This window comes from Tupaia chinensis, unplaced genomic scaffold (assembly GCF_000334495.1).
Source record: "Tupaia chinensis unplaced genomic scaffold, TupChi_1.0 Scaffold000322_1, whole genome shotgun sequence".
Taxonomy (NCBI): domain Eukaryota; kingdom Metazoa; phylum Chordata; class Mammalia; order Scandentia; family Tupaiidae; genus Tupaia; species Tupaia belangeri.
The window spans coordinates 260,808-277,643 of NW_006159816.1; positions in this window are offsets into that span (position 1 = coordinate 260,808).

The window sequence follows — 16,836 nt, forward strand, 5'->3', positions numbered from 1 at the left end:
CCTTCCCCTCTCTTGCCCTCATGAGTGATGCTAATAACACATTTTCAACTGACGGCATCATCTTCACTGGTGCTGTCCCTCCCAGACAGAATGGGATCTCATCTTGACATTGCCGATATGGAAGTCATTCCATTCTTGGAATCAATTGCTGACACACTGTTTAAGTTAGGGGAAGGTCCTTTCTTCTTTTTTGGTCCCCTAAAGGGTCTAAACTTTCAGTTTTCCTTTCTCAAGAAGGTATAGACAAGTCCCAGAGGCTGTAGAAGAAGCTACCTAGAGGGAATCACAAAGAATTAAAGTGCTGGACCAAGGCATATCCCAGAACAAGGTCAGTCACATCTGACCTTTCTGTCTCAGAGATCGCGCATGTCTGAGAGAGTTTGAAGGTATTTGTCTTCCTCTTTAAAAAGAAGGCTTTTAAAATTTATTTTTCTTTTTGGGGACCAGCAGTTGGCATAATGGCTGTGTTGCTGGACTCCCATGAAGCCGACCATGGTTGAAGTCCCGGACCCAGTGGCTTAAACTCATGCCGGGCGCGTGTGCGTGCGTGCCCAAGATCCCGAGAGGAGAATGGAGGAGAAGGGATTGCAGCTTGGCCATCCCTGCTGGGGGAGTAATTTCTTGCTTTCTGTCTCTCTGTCTCTCTCTGTCTTTCTGGTGAGTGCACATGCCCTTTAGCAAAAAACTCTTAAAAAATTAAATTAAAAAATTATTTTTCTTTTAAAAATATAATTATTTATTTAATTCTTTTAAATTGTTACTTTTTACAATTTACTATGGAGCATGTGTGCTCACCATAGAAAGAGAGTGAAAATGAGAAAGCAAGCCGCCAGGTCCAGAAATCGAACCATAGTCTCTATGTGGGAGTCCCGCACCTCAACCACCATGCCACCTGCTGGCTGGCCCTAAGAAGTCCTAATTTATGTATCTGAGCCCAGTTATTCACATCATTACTTTCATTCTTCTCTTGGAATTCTATGTTGTCTTCAGATAAGTAGGATAGGCATTTATAGCATCATTTTGGGCAATTGATGCTTCCTGGTCCTCTTCTCCCTACATTTTTTTGTTTTTGTTTGTTTGTTTTATTTTTAAGGTTTTTGTAGTGGAATGCATGTACTTATAGGAGAAAGAGAGACAGTGAGAAGGGAATGTGAGAAATCATCCCTCAGGGGGGTTGGCTATGTCATAGTCTCTTCTCCATTCTCTTCCTGGGATTCTGGGCACATAAGCACATGCACCCAGTTTGTTCTCAAGCCATCATGTCTGGGACTTGAACCATGGTGGCCATGTGGGAGTCTGGTACCTCAACCCCCAACCACCTGCTGGCCCCTTTTCCCTTCATTTTTAAAGAGCAAACAAAAGAATCCTATTAGGATATAGGCATATATCATTGTTCTTGAATTTTATGGTTACTTTTTAAAAATCTTAATCAGAAAGAGCAGCAACTTTACAAAACCTCTCTTTATTACCAAAAGAACTAGCTTAATTAAACACCTATTACGTGCTTCACAATTATCTCACTCAATTCCCAAGAAAGCTCTAAAAATTAAAAATTTACTCTCCATAGATGAAGAAACCAAGGTTAAGAGAGTTTAAATAGGTTACTTAAGATCACGAGGCTAATTATGAACAGAGTCAAATTTAGATCCTAGTACATTCTATTGGGCTCTGGCCAATTCTGGAGCAGCCTTTGGTCTTCTTCAGCAAATATATTTCTCATCATCTTAGATAATTGAATAACTTGCCTTGTTGCTATACATTATGTCTGAGGCATTCTTACTGATGCTTTTTAAATAGAACCCTGGTACTGAACCCAAGTATGGCTATTCATTGCTGGAAAGCCAATAATCCAGGGTCAAGAATAGAAAGAAAAGTTAGAAATGAAAGGCAGCTTTATTTAGGAAGCTGGAAACCTTAGAAAAATGGCAGACTAATGCCATCTCTGAGGTTACAGGTTATTAGGTATTTAAAGAAAAAACAATAAGAAAAACCATCGAGGATCCACAGATTTGCTTTGCATTGCTAAAGCCAATAAAATTTTCTCAGCCAATCATACAGGGATGAGCTGGTGGCATCGTCCTCATCTTCATAGCCCAGTCTCTGCAGACACAGCAAGGTCACTATTTTATTAGTTAGGCATTAGATTAGATTAATTATGAAGGAGGTGAAAGGTTAGGTTCTGTAAGGTTTATTGTGTGGAAAGTAAAAGACAAATGTAAAAGACTCATTTTCCTAAAGGTTAATCTTTTAAGATGGACCCCAAGCCTAAGTACAATATAGGGTCACTTTAGTTCTCTTAAGGCTCAGTTATACTTCTTTTGGTTAATATATTTACAGTGGAATTTGTCCTCAGTCAGAGAGACCTTTTTGTTTGCTTGTTTTTGAGATTTTTTTTTTTTATAAATCATAGAGTGTGTGTGCTCGCCAAAGAGAGACAGAGACAGAGAGAGGGAAACTGAGAAATCATCTCCAGGGAGGATGGCCACAGTGCAATAGTTTCTTCTCCATTCTCTTCTTCAGACTTCAGCAAGCACACATGGGTGCCTAGAGTAATTTCCAAGCCACCTCATGTGGAACTGGAACTGAAACTGCAACTGGCCATGTGGGAGTCCAGTGCCTTAAACACTACACCAAATGCCGGTCCCCAGAGAGAGCCTTTAATAAAATGAAGAGGTAAAACTTTTATCATGGTAAAATGCCTGGACCTAAGAAAATATTTACACTATATTCATTTATCACTTTACAGCAAATATTGATCATCAGAAAAATCATGACACATTTTTGTACAGAAAAACAGAAAAATAAGTCATCACTTTCCCCACAACCTAGTAGGTCATAATACATAAATGTTAAACAAATGTTTGTCTTGAATTTATATTTTGTGGTTGCATCTGAGGATTGAAGGAAGCTTATGGGTCTGGAAAGGTAGGTCTTTAAATTAAAGAAATTCTACTTAGGTTCTAAATAAAGTTTAAAGTAGAGTTTTAGTGAAAGAATGTTTCAGGAAGCTCTTTCTGTCATCACATCACTGAACCATTCCTTGACTTACTCATTGACATTCACTAAAGAGTTGGAATACTGAGTAGTGTGATAATTTCTTTCCTATTGAAAAAGTTTTCAACAAAAAAAATCTTTAAAAAGAAGCAAGTGACAACCTGAAAAATTTCTTCTTCCAAAGTGTAGCATAATGAAGTAGTGAGTAGGACATAGCATCTTAATGTGTGGAAGGAATTGGGCTGCCATATCTTAGAGAAGAAGACTTGGGAGACTTCTACCTTATCTTCTATCTTATACTTTAAGGTTTGTCTCTTTTTGGCCAAGATTTTCGAAGTCGTAATTGAGATCATAGGCAGCTCTTTGTTGTGCCTTATTTAATTGGACTTTCTGTGATAATAGACAATATTGTGGATTAAAAAAAAAGTTCTCAGGGTTTCTCGTGGTTGTAGGTGTGGCCAATTTTACAGTAGGAAAAGAGAAAGCTTCTTACTCAACTTTTTAAAATCTGCCTGACAAGTATCACCTTTGTGATATGATTTCTTTTTTATTAAATAAATAGAAATGTATCTCCTCTTCATAATTTTTTAAAGTGTTCTAAAGCCATGTGACTATGAATGGCAGCTGGTGGTTTTAGAGAATACTTTTTCTCTAGATGTAAATGCATTGGTCTATAGAGCAAGTTGATTTTCATCTTATCACTTAGCAAATTCAGTTCACTAAGGTGTGAAGATTGTCATTTGCCTACCTCCTGTTTTTTAGGTAAGTGTATATAATTTTAACTATTGGAAATGTTATTCCACCTACATGCAGCACTCAAGCACAAAAATCACTTAGAACACAGACAAGGTAATTCATGGAAAACAAATTGCTGTAGCAAAATAGTCATAGTATATCTATAAAAATGTGAAGCCAAATATTATCTCCCACTATATTAAGCCTAATGTATCATGAGTAAAAACCTTTTATTCCAAGTGTCCTATAACCCTGTAGAGATTCTCTTATTGTGAAAGTACCCAGTTATTTTACTTGAAGTTCTATGAACAGTGCTTGCTTTTCCTTGCATATACTCTCACTTCACCAAGTTAACTCCTCCTCACCTTAAGGTCTCACTTGACAGAAATGAACTTTCTATAGCCTTCCTGGATTGCAAGACTGGACTAGGAGCACCTCCTTGGTGACTTCACAACATCTTATACTTACCAACATCATAATGTCTATCATATCTTTACTGAAATTTAGTTTTCTGTCTCATTAAAATCTAAGTTAGTAGAGACTGTCTTATTTATTCTGTTAGGTAGCTATGACTATAATAACTATTATTGGAGAAGAGGTGCTCAATGAATATTTGGAGAATTGCCTTATAGTGAACATTTAGAGTGCTAGAAAGCATGATTCCTGCACCCTTGAGTTAGATATTAGCAGGAATTCCTTTTTTTCCCTGTGTAATCAGGTTAAGGACACTCATGTTTAGTCCTAGTTTGAAGAGAGTTTTGGTCAGACTACAACAGTTAATTTTGTCAAATTCTTTTACTATATTTACTGAAATATGACCTTTTTTCTTTATTCAAATAATATGTTGAATTTCATCTCTTGATTTTTCAGATGTTAAGTCAACTTTGTGTGCCTAGATAAGCACCTTTTGCGTTATCATATATGATCCTTCTTATGCAATGCTCACTTTGATTTGCTAATATTTTTAAAGAATTTCTATGTCTATGTTCCCAAAAGATTTTAACTTGTAGTTGTCTTGTGTTATTTTTGCTTTGTTTTGGAATCAGGGCTATTTTGGTTTAATAAAATGAGTTGGAAAAATTCTCGGAATATTCTATTTTCTGAAAGAGTCTGGATAGTAGTTGTCATTTTAAAAAATTATACTTGATAAAACTCACCACTGAAGCCGTCTGGGTCAAAAGCTGTCTTTCCAAGATGGATTTAATACAAATTAAAATTTAAATATTCATGTAGTGCTCTTTCATTTAAAAAGATTTTTTTCATGTGTATTTTTTTAGAAATTTTCTCATTTTATTTAGTTTCCCAAATTTAATGACACAGTTTTTATAATTATTTTATTTAACTTTAATTAATTAATTCATTCATTTCAATTGACTAGAGAGGGACAGAGTGAGAGAGAGAGAGAGACAGAGAGAGCGAGAAAACAAGTCGCCAGGTCTGAGACTTGAACCGCAGTTGGCCATATGGGAGTCCAGTGCCCTTAATCACTACGCCACCTGCTGGGCCTGACACAAAGTTTTAAAAATATTTCCTTATTATTTTAGAATTCCTTTATTATTATATTATATTATATTATATTTTATTTTATTTTTAGTGAGATTTTTACTAAAGGGGATATGTGCTCACCAGAGAGACAGAGAGACAAAGAAACAGAAAACAAAAAACCACCTCCTGGGGGGTATGGCCACACCACAATCCTTTTTCCTCTATCCTCCTCTTGGGACTTTGGGCATACATGCACATGTGCTCAGCATAAGTTTCAACTGCTGGTCCCCTCTTACTAACTTTTTAGTGTCCAAAGGATGTGGAGTAATTCATTCAAGATTTTTTTCCTATAAATGGTAATTTTTCTTCCTTCTCTCTTTTCTTTCTTTCTTTTTTTCCTTCCTGCCTTTTCCCCTATATAATCTCCTTTCCAAGATAGACTGTGCACAGACTTTAATCTCCCCCTGTTCTTTGGCTTGTCAAGCCTGATAGCTCAATAGACAAATTAGAAGAATTCTCTTTCTTTTTCCCTGTGGTCAGAGCAGAGTCAGTTTCTGCCAGGCTTCTGTTCTTTAAAACTATGCCTGGGACCAGCAGTTAGCGTAATGACTATGTCGCTGGACTCCACGTAATCGACAGCAGTTTGAGTCCTGGACCCGGTGGCTTAAAACTCACACTGGGCACGTGTGCATGTGTGCCCAAGATCCCAAGAGGAGAATGGAGGAGAAGGGATTGCGGTGTGACCATCCCCCCAGGGGGGTGATTTCTCGCTTTCTATCTCTCTGTCTCTCTGTCTGTCTAGTGAGCGCACGCGCCCTGTAGCAAAAACCTCTACAAAACAAACAAACAAACAAAAAAAAACAACTATGCCCAACCCCTGTTGGCTTTTCAGGGATAAGGAAGGATTCTATGAGCGGAAAGAATGAACTAGTCAGGAAAAAGAATAAGACTTTGATTTTCTTCATGCCTCGAATCAAAAGTCCAATCTTTTGAACTGTGACTCAGCTATGTGCCCTTTTGAATGCTTTTATTCAAGAACCTAAAAATTGAGAGATGGATATGAGTAACACCGCCCTCTTTATAAGTTTTCAATGACTTCCTATTTATGGAACAAAGTACATAATTCTTTGCCTAGTATTCTAATCCTTCCCCTCTCTGGTCTTTCCATCTTCCCAAATTTCTATCTTTACTTGTCTGACTCCTCAGTCAAGATGATTTACTGACATTATTTTGCTGACCGCTCTCATGGATTTCTGCTTTCGTTCCTTCACACTTGTAGGAATGTTCTCCTTAATTTCTCTAATTCTCAAAGGGAACTGAGTCCCAGAGAAATGGCACAAATTGATCAACGACAAACACTTTTTTTATGAGCGAATGGGAAGGAGAAACTAGATCTAGGGTTTTTCTTTCCTGACTTGGAGACTCTGACTTGCATCTAGTGAGAAGTAGAGTACCTTTGAGGTCCTTGAGAAGATAATTCTTTGGAAGAAAATATGGTCTGAGAAAAATATAATCCTTATATTTTTAAATACAGGAAAGGAAGATGAAACCTGTGATAAGTACAAGACCTAAGAAGTTTGCATCTCTGAGGACAGAGGTCAGGCAGAGGTGTGGGTCAGACAGAAAGCCATGAATTTAAAGACATTATGAAGAAAACAAATGGCAATGCAATCAAGGCCTTGAAATAAAAAAAAAAAAAGATAAGTTAAAAAAATAACAAAGTTTGAGGAACACCTTAAAAGTCTTTCTCCAGATTACTCTAAACTATATCATATTACGTTAAGTATAATAAATATTTATGTACTTTATTTATACACATTTTAAAAAATTTTGTTTTCCATCAGCTAACGAAGCAGGGGCAGAGAGAGACAACATCTTCAATAGGTCCTGGACACTATGATCCACTCCGAGCTTTAGTCTACTCCAGATCATGAGCTCATGAGTGCCTGGTGAACTCAGGGATATGAACTTGAAACTTTCCATGTGGGTCAGCCTCCAAGGAAGAGCATTCTGTGTTTCAATTGCACCACTATCCCACTCATGGGGATATTTTTTTGACTATGTGTTTCTTCAGGTCTTGTTATAGATTCTGGGAACGTAAGAGTGAATAATTTATTTAATGAATAAACACAATTTCATCATCAAAACATATAAGCCAAAATTTCATTGAAACTTAGAGAAAAAAATACTGATTCTGCATGGTTATTTTTAAAAGAGGAAATAATAATCCTAATTTGAGGACTATTTAGGGATATCTTTTGTGTTTATCTGTAACTCCATCCAGCAGACATGAAGTTAAATACATTTGTGTTTAGTGGACATGAATAAATTGTCTAAACTACAGCACACAGGTTTCAAGGTTAATGTTCTATGGAGTAACTTAGATGATGCTATTCTAAAACATTATTCTGGCTAAAGGACAGTCTAAAGAAGATGCTATTTAAATTGAAGACAACCTAGTTTTTCACTTAAAAATCACTTGTGGTCCAGCCCATGGTGTGGTGGTGAAGGGAGCTGGAGCCCATATGGCCAATCACACGGTTTCAGTCCTGGACCCAGCATCTCGAAAAACATGTCAAACATGTGTGTGTGTGTGTGTGTGTGCACGCGTGCTTGTGCGCATGCACCAAAATCCAGACAGGAGGGAGTGATGGAGGAGAAGAGATCGTGGAGGGACATGGAGAGACACATTCTCCATGGAGGGACACATTCTCACTATTGTGCTATCATTCTCATTTCCTCACTCTTCCTGACAAGTAAACACACCCTTCAGCAAATTAAAAATATAGAACAAAATAAGAACTCTTGCAATTGTCACAGTTTGGAATTTCACAGATCTTAATCAAACGTATAAATATAAACATTTAAAATTTCTTGAAACACTGCTTTGAAGTTTTTTTTATTTTAACCAGTATTACTTAGGTTATGAATTGTCAATTTTTTTGCATGTTTATTTGGAAAGGAAAGTTGTAAAAATTGTTAGGTATAGGCATTGGCCACATTATTGAATAAATGCAAGCTTAGTTACTCCACTATAACTGATTAGTAAACTTTAGGTTGGATCCAAAGTTGACATCTCCTGTTAAATTATTACTACTACAGTCTTTGTGAACCAAAGGTATTGTCCTTTCCTCTAGCTGTCACCATTTTTTCTTTATTATTCTCTTAGAGTTAAGTCAAGTAAAGAAACTGAGATAGTGTCAAGTTAACCAAAATAAGAGGTAGAAAGATGTGCACTTTTTACATTTAATCATTGTACGCCTTTACGGTATACAATGTAGTTTTTCAAAGCATAGCTGCATTGCATGTCAAGCAAGTAAAAAATATTATCATATACATCATCCTCAACAGATACCTTTTCATTCTTTTTTGTTTAGAACAATCTTTTTATTTGTTATTGTTATTATTATTATTTTTTAATTTGACCAGAGAGAGATAGAGAGAAAGGAAAAGGAAGAAAGCAAGCTGCCAGGTCTGGGACTCGAAGCACAGCCATGTGGGAGTCCAGCACCTTAACTGCCACACCACTTGCCAGCCCCCAACTTTTCATTCTTGAGTCTGTTATTTATTTTTTTCCTGAGCCTTTCCCTCTCACCTCTGGGTACTCACTTTATAAACATATTTGCTAATTGCTTAAAAGGAAAGTCGAGTGCCCTCAGTAAGCATCCTGAAGTATTTACTGAATTTATAAAGCTAAAGTGATTTTATAATAGGAAAATGCTTTGTCACAACCATGCCTGTTCTCTCTCTTCTCTATCCCTCTCCTCTGGAATTTCTGAGGTTCTAGATGTTCAAATAAATCTCTCTAATCTTTTCAATAAATACCATCTTCAATTTTAGAGAAATCGCTCTAATTCTTTCAATAAATACCATCTTCAATTTTAGGTAAAATTGTTTTTAAGCTATACAAGAGTGATGTTAATCCTATTTCATTAAAAAAAAAATCTTAGGAAGAAAATTACAAGGCCAGCAAGGTAGCATGGTTAAAGTAGCTGGATCCCACATGGCTGACCGTATGTATGGTTTGAATCCTGGACCCCAAGCCTTGAAAAACATGTTGGGCGTGTGTCCATGTATGCCAAAACTCCTAAGAGAAGAATGGATAAAAAGCTGTTGCAGTGTAGTCATTTACTCTTTACTCTTGTGAGTGCTTTCTCACTTTCCCCCTTCTCCAGTAAGTGCACATGCCCTATAACAAATTAAAAATAAATTAAAAATTAAAAAGAAAGAAAAAAGAAAGAAGGCAAATTTTGTGGCATGGTGGTTAAAGCAGCTGGATCTCACATGGCCAACTGTGCAGTTTGAGTCCCAGGCCTGGCGGCTTGAAAAACATGCCAGGTATGTGTGCGTGCATGCCCAAAAATCCTGAAAGGAAGGAGAAATGGAGAAGGAATTGTGGTGTGACACTCCTCCATGGGAGATGATTTCTCACTTTCCCTCTCTGTCTCTCTACTGGGAGTACATGTACCTTATAGTAAAAAATTTTTAAAAATGCTTAAAAATTTTTTATAAGGAAAATTTTAAGTTCTGTAGGTTCTGTCACAGTTCATATCAAACATCACTATCTTTGTAGAATCATAAATAAAACTATTAATTTTTGACTGACTACTGAGAAAGATTCTTTGCTTGGTTAAACTTAGGCTCCAAACTAGGTCCATCTATGGACTTGTAAAATCTAGTTTTAGCAAAGCACCCTGCTAAGTCAGTTTAGCAAGAATTCCTTGTTATCATGATCTGATCACCTTCAGTATTTGACTAGGTTCCTCCTTCTCTTTTGGTCCATGGGTCATGTTCCAAATTAACCTGATCACTCTGTCTTATCTTAAGTAGAATCTTTTATTTTTTTTTGGAGAGATTTTTCTATAGGGTGTGTACACTTGCCAGAAAGACAGGAAGACAGAGAGACAGAAAGTGAGAAATCACTCCCCAGGGGAGGTGGCCATGCCACAATCCCTTCTCCATTCTTCTCTTGGGATCTTGGGCATGAACGTACATGCACCTGGCATGATTTTAAGCCATGGTCGATTACATGGGAATCCAGCAACATGGTCTTTATGCCAAGTACTGGTCCCTTAAGTAAGAATTTTGATAGGGGTCAGTTTAGTCAGAATTCTTTCTTCTTGGTAATTTTCTATCCACTAGCCCCTACCCTGTTCCCTGACTAAATTTCTACCTGTACATGCTACATTTGGTTTTGAACACCATTTCTTTCCCCACTGAAACACTCTAGTTGTAGTTACTGCACTTACCACAATGGTCCTAAATAAAGCCTTTCTTACATATTTAAAACGTGTCACTGAAGACATCTTTTCATCAATGCTATTCATAATTTTAGACGGTGAACAATTCTAGAATTTTCATGATACCAGAAGCCTAAAGCGAACACAAGTAGCGCTAGGGAGTTCTGAATCCTTGATGCTGTCTGGTTAAGTAGCCAGGTCAGGGTGGGGCAGCTATCACTGTGGCTCTGTATTCCTATTCTCTTATCCAACAGATAAAGAAAGAGGCTGAGCTGGCGCAGGAGCAGTTCTTTCCCCGCAGTTACCAGCCTAGTCTCCTTGCCAGGGGATAGCTGTTACCATGGGCTCTTAGGAGCGTTTCTTGGCAGTCCTGAGTGAATGTGGAGTGTGATTTCATGCTTATGCTTTTCACAATTTGTGCTTGTCTGTGGCTTTGCAAACCAGCTCTGAATTTTTAATAAATTGTACATGTTTTGCATATTATTTTAACTCTATGCACACTTGAGTATTCATTATCTTTTGTACATCTGTTAATCAATAGAAACAAATGCAAAACTGTCTGCCTTGTGAAATGCACGTGTTCTTCCTTCCATGGAGCAATAAGGTAAAACATCTTGAAATGTTCTTGTTCTCTTTGCCAGGAGAAAATAAAAGTGTCTTTCATAGTTCTTTTCTTATGGTAACCAGTGTTATTTAAGGCTATCAAAATGCCAGCAGGTGACTTCTTTTCTTGTGGAAGCACAATGCAGTGTAAACATGCTCTTCTTTTATATATAAAGCAGTTAAATCAGAGTGGGTTTGCTTTCTACATCTAAAGGTCAAGGCCAAGGGATAAGATGAATGCAGAATATTCTTTCTTTTGCTGTGAATGCCATAGTAGTTACGGGGATGGGAGAACTTTGTAATAAGTATTTTTTGATGACAATATCTTTAAATGCATTAAGGTCTCTGCATTTTGAGTCATCTTATTACTACAATGCAGAAAATTAGTCATAGGAAATATATATGTGACTTCTGATTTTTTAAAAGTTACAAATGTAAAACACATTGTTACTTGTCATTTTAATTAAAATTTTAAAAAGGAAAATATTTCAAAGTATTGATATTTTTATTGTTAATTCTTAAAAAGTCAATAGAGAAAGATGATGCAAGTGTGTCTTGTTGGGGAAGAAAACCGTGCGCCCCTTCTCCATTCAAGTACTGCTTCAGCCAGCTCACTGCTTGTCTCTTGCTCTTCCCCATAGACCTGAGGTATTGCTAATCTGACTACTCGATGTCTAAGAAAATTAGCCAGAACCACTACATCCCCAAAGGCAGGATTCATGCCCTTCTCCCATCCTTCTCCTTCTAGATGAGAGCAGTCTCTGTCAACCGTTCCTCTCCACAATGAAGCATAAGGCTGGCAGAATGTCAGATGCCAAGATTTTGCATATGAGGTTGCCAAACCAAACTTAGTCCCATATTTTAAATAACAGATTCAGCTTTCTTTGAAAAATCAGCCTTCTTTCATTATCATTGGTCAATGAGATTAACTTTATTTTTAATACCGGGAGAGAGCCTCTTGTGGTTTAATTCAGCAAGCACACTTCATCTTTCTGGCCCTGAGACTGGTTCACAGATGGGCACGCAACCTAGTCAGAGCTATAAAGATTCAACAGGATAGCTGTTACAGAGGTTTGTAGGAGACTTAGACTGTGTGCTCTGTCATGGCTTATGAGATAGCAAGTGAGGGGTTATTGTCTCAACTAATAATGAATACTTCCACTCCCAGTGCTTAACTCCTTCCGGTCCCTTGTGTGAGAGAGAGCTGGGAGTCTAAGTAAATAGTAGGACAGATTCAACATTCCTGGTTGTCAAACTGTAGAAGGGCATTAGAAACCAGTGTTTCATCCTGAATGAGATGATCCAAGATTTTTATATATTTTTAAAAACTTTTTGATAAAATAACAGTTTTTAATATTTAAGTATTTTATTACGGTTTTAGAGTATATGATTACATGTAATGAAAGTGTATTATTACATGTAATGTGCCAGGGTAGAAGGGTTGAGTTTTATTTTATCATTCTTTATTGTTTCTTTCACATATCCACAGCTCTGTGCTAAAGAATAATATTTTCTAAAGTGTACACCTCAGAATATTAAGTCCACAAAGAATTTCATGAGAAAAATTTCCATGGATAAGTAAGTGTGTGAGATGTTGCATATGAAATCACCCACTGAAGATTATAGGGAAATTTAGTATTTAAGATCTTTTACATGCAGTAAAACAAGCTTGTTTATTTTTGCTTAGTTCACTTTACTATGAACTATCTTCTCACCTACACTTCCACCTTTCCTTTTTCTTGTGATACATAATAGATTAGAGCAGGTTATATATGAATGGTACTACAATGATATCATTATTTTTGATTGAAAGTACGCTCTTTGCTCATTTATAGTAATGGTTACTTAGAATAATGTTTTTTTTTTTCTATTCGAATATAGTCAGACAATAGAGACTGTTTTCTGAGTTGTTCCTGTTTGTAAATACTTAATCCATTTTTTACTCATCACCAATTTTATTTGAATTGTGATTTTCTACATGAAAGAAAAATCATTTTTTATAAATTAGGGTAAGGAAACAAGGCAGCTATGATATTAAAGGCACCAACACAGTTAAATATTCTATGAGATCAGGAAGTTTTTACCATTCTTGGGTGGAAGGTGAATTTGGGGATGAAAATTGGCATTGGGGAAATGAGGGCTGAGCTGTCTCAGGGGATAATTGTGCACCTGTTCCTGCAGAGGCTGCTGGGATTGTGGAGAGTATTATTACATGTAATGTGCCAGGGTAGAAGGGTTGAGTTTTATTTTATCATTCTTTATTGTTTCTTTCACATATCCACAGCTCTGTGCTAAAGAATAATATTTTCTAAAGTGTACACCTCAGAATATTAAGTCCACAAAGAATTTCATGAGAAAAATTTCCATGGATAAGTAAGTGTGTGAGATGTTGCATATGAAATCACCCACTGAAGATTATAGGGAAATTTAGTATTTAAGATCTTTTACATGCAGTAAAACAAGCTTGTTTATTTTTGCTTAGTTCACTTTACTATGAACTATCTTCTCACCTACACTTCCACCTTTCCTTTTTCTTGTGATACATAATAGATTAGAGCAGGTTATATATGAATGGTACTACAATGATATCATTATTTTTGATTGAAAGTACGCTCTTTGCTCATTTATAGTAATGGTTACTTAGAATAATGTTTTTTTTTTTCTATTCGAATATAGTCAGACAATAGAGACTGTTTTCTGAGTTGTTCCTGTTTGTAAATACTTAATCCATTTTTTACTCATCACCAATTTTATTTGAATTGTGATTTTCTACATGAAAGAAAAATCATTTTTTATAAATTAGGGTAAGGAAACAAGGCAGCTATGATATTAAAGGCACCAACACAGTTAAATATTCTATGAGATCAGGAAGTTTTTACCATTCTTGGGTGGAAGGTGAATTTGGGGATGAAAATTGGCATTGGGGAAATGAGGGCTGAGCTGTCTCAGGGGATAATTGTGCACCTGTTCCTGCAGAGGCTGCTGGGATTGTGGAGAGTCAGAACTATGAGTTAAGGATTGAGATATTCCCTTGCATTTGAGGGACATGGTAATCAAAAGCTAGTTATTGGTGGATTTTATGCAGATTTTTGGGTTTAGGAAAACTCTGGTGGTAGGTTGGAAGGTGAGTTGGAATCAGTAGGTAAGATGTTGAAGAAGATAGAACTGGTTGTAGTCACCAACTGAATAACAGGAGTGAGGAAGGAGAAACAAATGATGATGATGTGGTAGTCACCCAGTAATCGAGGTGAAATGACTGAAAAGTAGGCACTTTGACCTTAAAGAGTTGACTGTTGAGTGGTAGGATAAGGCCAGGTAAATATTTATTGAATCTCTTTCTGGCCAGCTGTGGTACCAAGCCCAGTAGGACAGAGTACTGTTCTCTAGGAGCTCAGAGTTATGAGAAAAAAAATAGGCTACCCTGGATATCTACTAGGGTGTTTTGGTTTTATTTTACTTATTTATTTACTTTTTAGCTGCTTACACTCAACTCCCTTTGTTGAATTCACCCATTTAATGTTGCTAGTTAGAATTCTACTTCCTCTCATGGATACTAAAGGTGACCAGACAGTCCCTCTCCTTTCTTACTTCCTGACAGCTATGGTTGCTTTAGGGACCCAAGCTGAGCCAACAAACACTCTCGAGCAGACTCAGAATGTGGTTATTAATGTAAAGATATGGGGTGCTTAGAGATCAGTTGCGGGTGAGAGCACAGCCACCCGCACACTTCCTGTAAACTCCATCTCTGACCAAGTTTGCCTGGATAACTACAATAAACACAAGTATTAAAGCATGCAAGACAGATCCCAAGACATCATTTAATGGAACAAGGAAGAGGGAGGCCTTTAAAACATGCAGTCATTTCTGAAGGAAATTCTAACCATGTAACTTCTTCTCAGTGTACGTTAGAGTCTTCCGGGAGTGAGGGGAGACATTCTGTCTTTGAAAACTGAGCATGTACATAGGCTCTCCGAATGCTTTAAGATTTAATACTTTTTATAAAGACTTCTGTCTTTGGTGTTGCATCTTTTATACTTTTGGTTACTATCAATATATAAATTGACAATTTTGAATATCTCTACCTGTTTGTTGGAATTAATTTAATAGCAAAAACAGGTCTTGTTCATCTTAGGGATGAATGAAAATGTTAAGACACCAACTGTATTAAAACCAAGAAAGATTTCATGAGTTCAGAGAACAGATTGCAAATGTGTTTATTATGGTAATGTGAAGTGTTTTTACTGTATTGTATAAAAAAAGGAAAAAGAGAGAAGATACTAGTATGCTTATGGCGTGATCTTTAGAATGTGATAGATGAAAAGCTGGGCCGCTAATGAATAGAAGAGTGGATTGGCTCAGTCATCCATGCAATTAGGAGAGCACTTAGCATCATTTTAATTAGTGAGAATTTATGATGGCTTAAGTTGTTTTGCTATATAGTGTTTTTTAAAAAAAGTGGTTGCCTACAGATCCGTTCTGGCTTCACCCACATATTGCTTTGTTAAGAAAAGCTCTTGAAGCAAACATAATTTCCCCTAATCAGAGGCAGAATGATATAATAAAATGAGTACAAGACCATGTTGGGAATTCTGGAATTTAGTCTTGGATCTGCTACTTTCTATAATCATCTCTGAGCTTTAGTTTTCTTAAGATTAGGCTCAAATAAATGCTTTTCATTTGCCTCAGAGTTGTTATTGTTAAGACTATATTCACACTGGATATAAAATACCACCCTAGTCAGGCTCTGTCCCCTTACACAGCCTTTTTATTTCGATAGTGATCGCACCTGACATATTGATTTACTGGCTTATTCCCTTCCTGAACTAGAATGGAAGCTCCATGAACACAGGGACTTCACACATTTTGTTAACGGCTTTATTTCAAAAGCACAGAGCAATGCCTGACACACAGTATGAGCTGAATAAAATTTGGCTGACTAATTTAGTGAGTAAAAGATATTGCTAATTTTAAACTGTAAAAACCTTTCTTCGGAAGCTTGTCTCCAACTGGGGATTAAGGCCCAAGTATCAGATTCAAGGAAGCCTTTGTACATTTGATTTGCGATATCTTTTTCTGTTTATTTTTCATTGTGTCACTATTACTTCACATTATGGAAGAACAAGACCTATTGTATCCTCCAGAAAATTTCATGCAAGCTATAAAAAACTATTATTTTTATATGTATCTAAATTTAATGTATTTCCGAGTTGTAAATAATTGCTAATATTGATGCCTTCTAGATAATATTTCCTTAAAAATTTTATTTGAACCTAACAGAGCCTAAATTTTATTTTGCCCAACACAAGTCATAAATAAAACTATTTATTAAATAGGATCTCTAACATTTTTAATGCTCTTCCATTAAACCAGATCTAGTCTTTTCATTGGAACTGTTTTATGTTTCTTCCCTGTATCAGAGTTGTTTATTCATTTAGTTATTTTATATGGAAAAATGGTCCTTCACACACTGCCAAAAACAACATATACATCCAAAATACTTCCTAGAGTTATTTCTGTGTAGTATTGTTTGCAGTCCATGCTTCCACTTGAAATCATTTACTTACATAAGAAGGAAGACTTTCTATTTTAAGGTTTGCTAGTCATCACATTATTTTCATTATCACTACTAAAACCATTCATTATCACTAATCTACTTTGGCACTATGCTTTCCAATTGGACCTTTTCAAAGTTGAAAGTCACCTTGAAGATTCTTGGTTCTTTTACAGCACATCTAAATTATTATGTATAAGCTCCCCCCCCCCCCCACACGCTTTCTCT